The following is an 8,389-nucleotide window of genomic DNA, read 5'->3' as shown; positions in this document are numbered from 1 at the left end:
GTGCCTCGCCTCCGCCCGGAGCCCCCCCAGCGCCGCCGCCTTGCCTGCACCGCCGCTGCCCGCTGCTGCCTGCTGCCGCGCCACCGCTCACTGCCACCGGAGAACGCCGCTGCCGCCGGATCGGCCGTCGCCGCCGGCGAACCTCCGAGAACCGCAAATAAAACCGCCGGTAAACCGCCGACCCACCGGTTCATCTCGGTTTATTGTTTTGGTCCGGTTTTCTTTTAAAACCAAACGGTTTTCTTTTAGATGGAATCTATTTAGCGAACGCTCGCTGGTTTAGTTTTTTTTAGCGAACGGTTTTCGTCCGTTAGCGTTCGGTAACGAACGTTCGTAATTTAGTCTTTTTCTTTTTTTGTTTTAATTTCTGTCCAGGGACCTATTTGTAGTAGTTTCTTTTACAAAATAGTCCATGTACTTTAAACGACTATAACTTTTTACTCGTTAGTCCAAATCCAATGAAACCAACGCTCACTTCTTCGTTATGACCCCATCTATTCGGATAAACAACTCAAACATGTTTTTGAAAAGTTTAAAAATTGAATTAGACCAGATTTGAATTCAAACTTCGTTTGATCATAACTTGAGTTTCGTAGCTCCGTTTGAGTTGATTCTTTTTGCAAATCGAAGCTCTTGACCTAAATCTTCTAATAAGGCCAAATTTACATAATTTTGGTACTGTTAGAAATTGTTTTATGTTGCAAGAGTTATTTGCTTGGATTTGATGTTTTCCGAATCGTCTTCTTCGTTCTTTCTGACCTTTTGAGTAATTGCTTATGTGTGGTTACTATTGCTTGCTTACGATAGATTGACCGGAGTGTGACGAGTAGAGCTATCAAGATTTTTGAGTGCGAATCATCTTCATCAACATTGCAGGCAAGTTCACACCTTGATCATACCTCTTTCATACCCAGTTTTTGTTGCATTAGATCAAACCTCAAACATTGCATGATTAGGATCTAATTAAATTGTGGGGTGGGAAGTAGATGAGGTAGTACCTATTACCTGTTTATTATCAAACCTTTGGGAGTTACTTCTACGTTTGCTTATTATGCCATGCTATGCTAGTAGACGTGGATTGGGTGAGTGAAATCCATGACAGATGTGAGATTGTTAATTAATGGTTTATCTAAGGTGGCAACCTAACACACATCTGGGTGGATTGAGGCATCTGATGTCTATCAGGACTTGCCTGTTTTTATTTCGGACCGCCACCCAGGCTCAAAGGGATCATAAGATCTTTCAAACTAGAAACTTCCGTCTGCAGCCACAAGCCATTATGGGCTCTGGCATAGTTGATTAAGTCGTGCGAATTCTTACAGGGTAGACTAGCAGATGTAGGGGAAAGTAGGTGTACCGGTCCATCCATCGTAAGGTGCTAGCGCTTCTGAAAGACTGTGTCTCGGTCATCCGTTTCTCAAACACCATGTAGTGCGAGAAATCCAACGAAGGCGATCGAGTCTTGTGGGGAAAAGTGCGCAAACCTCTGCAGAGTGTACAAACTAATCATGATTAGCCGTGTCCCCGGTTATGGACATCTTGAGTATCTAGTTCTTGGATTATCCTGTTGATCTCATCACGTTACTTAAATGAATATTGTTGGGTTTTAATGATGTTACTTAATTGGGATTGAGAATGTTGTCAACCATTCTCGATGTTCAACAACCACCATGATAGTTAAATAAAATTTATTCCTTTGCAGTAGGGAAAAATTGGCTTTACGCAAAAACCTTATAACCATAGAGCTTTTCCACCAGCCAAATATGCATGTAGTGATAGCCTTTATTCATCATTCTCTATGGTGTGAATTTGCCAGTACATTCAATGTACTGACCCTTTGTGGCTGCAACGTCTCATGTTGCAGGATTATCTTACGACGAGTAAGTGATACGTTAGGGTTATGATTTCTACACTCAACTTTGCCGTTGGTGTTGATGGGAATCCACAACCTTGTTGCTTCCGCTATTTTGGATTTGAGGTAATAGTGTTTACGTTACTTTATACATGTGAATTACCTCTGTTATAAATCCTTCAAGTACTGTGTGTGTCAGCATACCGATCCAGGGATGACACTTAAGCACAGAGACTTGATCCATTCGGGTCGGGTCGCTACAAGATGGTATCAGAGCACATGTTGACTGTAGGACGTGACCCTAGAAACTGGCAAGCCCATAGCAAAGATTTTTCTCTACAACTTTCCCCTTTCAAAAAGACCTTTTACCTCTCGTCTCTTCTGAGCTTATTCAAAAATTCCTTTTTAGTGAGACCATACCCCTTTCCCCTTTTGACCCCACGAAGATTCGACTGATGAGACCACTCCAAGAAGTACAGGATATCAGACCAGTAAGACCATTCGGAATGAAGAGGATTTTACCATACATTATGATAATGGAAACTACAGCTGTTGAAGACTCTGAAGACTAGGAGAATTTGAAGGCTCTGAAGAATCCCCAGATTTGTATGACCTAGGAAGGCTACCCTTATGGAACTTGGCAGACTATGGAAGATGTCAATGCCCGAGATCAAGGTGTATTGGAGAAAGACCAAAACATGGAGAGTTGAGAACTCAAAGTTTTGTCAAGAAAACCCTAAGGCAGGAGATATCAACTATGGAATGATAGCTCATGGCAATGACAAGGGCATAAACACGGTTAACCGTGATGTCATCACCATTGATACTGTGGTCACCGAGCTAAGCTAAGCATGCATTCCTTCGGAAGGATTGGATGGTAGAAGGCTGATGGAGCATCTATCAGCAAAGGATGCAGTTTTAAACTTAGCTGGTGTATCACCAAGATCTGGAGTAGTACATCAAGAAGTTTAAGGTGGAGCTCCATGAAGCCGTATTAGACAAGGAGCATTTCATGAGGAACTCAGGATCCTGAAAATGAGAGTAGCCAAGCCGGAGGAGCTACAACCCCGAGATACCGGAGAATTGTCAGGAACTGAAGGACAGTATGACCATGGTTCATGTGAAGGATGTTGAAACCAGAAGTTTGAAATGCAACTCCGGAATATTAAAGGATGTCACGAGAGATTTCACGTCAACAGAGATTAATCTGGCAAAAGAACGACAAGCATGATTGGAAGAAGCCATTAGAGGCATGAACAAGACTTGAAGAGTTTGGTGACGATGACCTTAGCAGACCAAACCCCTGTTTTATACCTACGTTAGATGCGACGTTTGTGAGCTGTCATTTGTTTGATGTTTTCCCGACAGCCACAAAAAAATCTGTCTTTTCAAAACCATTGTTTGTATTGTGTGCATCCCTCTTGATCTCTCTTATCTCACTCCAAACCCATGGACCCAATAGAGGATGAATGAAGATGAGCTTGTATTTTCTGGACCGATGAGTCAGTTGGAGACAGACCGATGGATTCAGAACATGGCGGATCACATGGAGAATAACCCTATAGTTTGAAATGATATGACCCAGCATGCTCTTTGGTGCTTTGAAAGAGGTGCTGCTACTTGGTGGAGGATGTACCAAACCATCAATGGATGGCAAGAAGTAACCACTTGGAAATAATTTAAGTTGACTTTGCTAAAGTCTCAGTTTGTGTCCCAGAAGTTGCAACCTTATGGAAAGGATATGAAGAAACCTTGTGCATGCAAGATTTGTGGAGAAATAGGACACACCCATAAAGAACACAAGGATAAATGCCCTAATTGTGAAGGAAGTCACCCTGTTGAAGAATGCCCAAATAGGCAGATTACTTGTTTCTTGTGTGAAGGGACCACCCACTACCCTGCACAATGTCACATTTACACCATGGTACAAGCAACAATCTAGCAGAAGAAAGAAGAAATGAAAGGAGCCCTTATGGAAAGTTTAGAAGAACCCGTGATGAAGGAAGATGTGGAGGACACACCCAAAGAAGAGCCAATTAAACCCTGCACCAAGTCATGCTATTCGTGTGGAGAAGAAGGACACCTCTCCCAGAATTGTATGAATGGGTATCTAGTAGAATTCCCGACGAAGGAAGTAGAATATGACCCATAGGAAATAGAAGCCCTGATTGGAATGGAAAAGTCCAGAAAGAGAAGTAGATTGGATTCCAGGAAGGAACTGAGTCATGTCTCCTGTTATAGGTGCAAGGAGTCAGGGCACTACCACAACAATTGCCCAAAAAGGAAGCCAAGGACCCAAGTAGGCTATATAATCACAAGGAAACCTCGAATCTTCCCAGAAGTAATATGTTTCCATTGTAATGAAGCAGGGCACTTTGCCAGAGATTGTCCGAAGGAGAAGGAGACTTGTGATAAATAGTTGAGTTTGCAACAAAAGAAATGGAGTTGAAGAAGTGAGAACATTTTCTTTTGTATCAAGGAGTTGAGTTGAGACATGTAATGGAAGAGCGAGAGATTGTAATCATTGGAGAATGAATAAAGTTAGCATCATTGGTACTGATATGGATTTTATGAGTTGTTACTCTATGAAGAAGGATTTTGGCCATTCTGAGGATATGAGAAATATGGTCTATGGAAGATTTGTGCATTTAAGGGTGGTAGTACCCTGTAGAACCGTTGACCCCTGGAAAAGATAAGGATACTCCACTGAGTGGATCTCGGACAAAATGAATACGAGTTTTGTCTCGATATGTGTGATACCCCAAGAGTATGTGGGATGAAGTTGGAGACCGTCAGTTGTTTGGACCAAATGTGATCAAGGAGTCCAAAGAGAATGTTAAGTTGATTCGAGATAGACTGAAGGTAGCTCAGTCCAGGCAGAAGAGTTATGCAGACTTAAAAAAACGCAAGGAGGTAGTCTATGAAATTGGAGACAGAGCATGTCTTCGTGTGACCCCTCTGCGAGGAGTTAAACAATTTGGAGTTAAGGGACAGTTAGCCCCGAGATTTGTAGGACCATACCGAGTTTTGGAGCGTATGAGAGAAGTGGCCTACAAGTTTGATTTACCCGAAGGACTGTCAGGAGTTCAAGATGTGTTTCACATTTCCCAGTTGAAGAAGTGCCATGCAGATATGTCCAATATTCCCGGGTAAGGACGCTTGACCCTGGAAAGGATAATGATGTTCCACGAAGTGAATATGGATTTCATAAGTATAAGTTTTTATCTCGATATGAGGGATATCCCACGAGGATGAAGAGATGAACTACTAATGGATATAAAGGAGGTATAATGTTGGAAGTATGCAATCACATGATGAGTTTGAGTAATCATGTCCTAGTTTGGTGCCAATAGAAGGAAGGAAGACAATACAATTGGATGGATTTAAGAATACTAGGAAGTTGGAAGTTGGAATAATGATAAGTTGCCCGATGATAAGTTCAAGGACTACAAGTGATGAGATGGGCCATAACCCACAGGCCCCAGGACCTGCCAAGAAGCAAGCACATTCTTGCTGAAGGAAAACCCTGGAAATGGATATACCTTTGTCGACAGACGATCTTATAGGAGTTACACAAAACCTGAGAGTTGTGAAGGAACGATAAATAGTTGTTTGGCTTGCAGAATCTATGGATTTATTCGAACTTGGTTCATCAACGAGAGAAATTCTGCAATGCTTGTGAGGATGACCGAGTGTTACAATGCGAGATTCTCTAAACCATATATCAGGTAATGATTTGGGTGCGGGATGGATTGATCACCATACCGACTTACTCTTATTGTTCGCCTTGCTATGTGGGATGGTAAATCTGAGTGACTTACCTATAGTAGAGAGACGACGATCAAAACCTTGTTTAAGCCTTAGAATGGTATAAGTATTTTCCCTTGTACACGGCAGTGGTTGCCAACCGTAGGTTATACAGTGAGAATCAACCCAGACCCATTTCCTGCAGGAGAAACCATAAATTGTTGACCACCATGAGATATCGATAGTTGTTTAGTTTTGGCGCCAGACCCGTCAGCTAAGAAGACCCAGTCTCGGAAGAACCTTACCTAGATGAAAGACAGAAGAATTGAGGAAAAGGTTATGCCACTACCGGAAGAGCCCGGATAAGGAATTATCCTGAAGATCTGAGAAGACCGGCCCTGTCAAGAATAAGGATGGAGTATATGAGTATTGATGGGACCGTAACAATCTTTTAAGGGTGGTAGCACCCGAGACCTCGGAGACGATCCAAGGATTTTGAGGAGACCCCCAAACCCTAACCTTTTCTTGCTAGCCTCTCCGAATCTCGAGGACGAGATTCATTTAAGGGTGGTAGGTTTGTAACATCCCAAAATTCTAAATTTTGGAATGTTATAATAAATAGATAGATTTGACTGATTGTTTGATTGATTGTCTGAAAGTGAGTGAATTCAAACTTTTTGAAAGTTAAATGAGAGGGAATAAAAGGACTTTCCCAAACTTTCATATTTGCTTTCTGATCTCCATGAATTCAAATTATTTTCAACGCAAAACCCTAGAGAGAAGATGACATGACTTCTTCCGTTTAAAATAAAAAGGGTGTTTGAAAAATATTTGAATTCCATTGGAAAATATTTCCACTTCTGAAACTTCATGCAACTCAATGATTTTCATGAGAGAAGATAAAATGACTTCTTCAAAACATATGAAATATGAGTTGGGAGTTTCGAAGAATCAAATTCAAAGCCCTTTTGAATTTATTTTCAATTTGGAGTTATTTGAGTTTTATTCAAATTATTTTTCTCCAAAAATAAAATATATGGAAATTAGGGTAACATGATTCCCTACAACAGAAAATTGGAGAGAAATAATTTTGAAATCATTTTGATATTTTTAAAATGATTTTAGTTGGATTTTATTAGACCAGGAGCACTGTTTGAGTTATTAGAAATTGTGTGTATTTTATTAAATGCTAGAAAAATGTTCATGTTGTTGGAAATCTTTTTCTGAAAATTTTGATATATTATATGCCTATATAATATTTCTATTTCTTTTTATTTTATTCTTTTTTGTTCGTCTGAAAAATCTTTATTCAAAAAAAAAACTTCTCACCCGAACTGGGCCGGCCCAGCTCCCAGGCCAGGCCACGGCCCAGCCCACCTCCGCGCCCATCCTCGATCTCCCGCAGGAGACCGGCTCCCGCACGGGAGCGTCGACGCCGGAGTCCGCCCGGACTCCTCCTTCCTTGCCCCTTCCTCCACGTCTCCTCCGCCCCCTCCCCTATAAAGCCGCCGCCGCCGCCCCGGCTTCTCTCCTCGTCGCCTCGCGCCGCGCCCCGCCGGATCTGCGCCGCCGCCTTGCCGCTGCACACCGCCGCCCAGCGCCGCTCGCTGCTGCCGCGCCTCGCCTCCGCCCGGAGCCCCCCCCAGCGCCGCCGCCTTGCCCGCACCACCGCTGCCCGCTGCTGCCTGCTGCCGCGCCACCGCTCACTGCCACCGGAGAACGCCGCTGCCGCCGGATCGGCCGTCGCCGCCAGCGAACCTCCGAGAACCGCAAATAAAACCGCCGGTAAACCGCCGACCCACCGGTTCATCTCGGTTTATTGTTTTGGTCCGGTTTTCTTTTAAAACCAAACGGTTTTCTTTTAGATGGAATCTATTTAGCGAACGCTCACTGGTTTAGTTTTTTTTAGCAAACGGTTTTCGTCCGTTAGCTTTCGGTAACGAACGTTCGTAATTTAGTCTTTTTCTTTTTTTGTTTTAATTTCTGTCCAGGGACCTATTTGTAGTAGTTTCTTTTACAAAATAGTCCCTGTACTTCAAACGACTATAACTTTTTACTCGTTAGTCCAAATCCAACGAAACCAACGCTCACATCTTCGTTATGATCCCCTCTATTCGGATAAACAACTCAAACATGATTTTGAAAAGTTTAAAAATTGAATTAGACCAGATTTGAATTCAAACTTCGTTTGATCATAACTTGAGTTTCGTAGCTCCGTTTGAGTTGATTCTTTTTGCAAATCGAAGCTCTTGACCTAAACCTTCTAATAAGGCCAAATTTACATAATTTTGGTACTGTTAGAAATTGTTTTATGTTGCAAGAGTTATTTGCTTGGATTTGATGTTTTCCGAATCGTCTTCTTCGTTCTTTCTGACCTTTTGAGTAATTGCTTATGTGTGGTTACTATTGCTTGCTTACGATAGATTGACCGGAGTGTGACGAGTAGAGGTATCAAGATTTTTGAGTGTGAATCATCTTCATCAACATTGCAGGAAAGTTCACACCTTGATCATACCTCTTTCATACCCAGTTTTTGTTGCATTAGATCAAACCTCAAACATTGCATGATTAGGATCTAATTAAATTGTGGGGTGGGAAGTAGATGAGCTAGTACCTATTACCTGTTTATTATCAAACCTTTGGGAGTTACTTCTACATTTGCTTATTATGCCATGCTATGCTAGTAGACGTGGATTGGGTGAGTGAAATCCATGACAGATGTGAGATTGTTAATTAATGGTTTATCTAAGGTGGCAACCTAACACACATCTGGGTGGATTGAGGCTCCTG

The sequence above is a fragment of the Triticum dicoccoides genome, chromosome 2A (assembly GCF_002162155.2).
Source record: "Triticum dicoccoides isolate Atlit2015 ecotype Zavitan chromosome 2A, WEW_v2.0, whole genome shotgun sequence".
Taxonomy (NCBI): Eukaryota; Viridiplantae; Streptophyta; class Magnoliopsida; order Poales; family Poaceae; genus Triticum; species Triticum dicoccoides.
The sequence above is the reverse complement of the archived record's forward strand: the minus strand, read 5'-3'. Positions refer to the sequence as shown.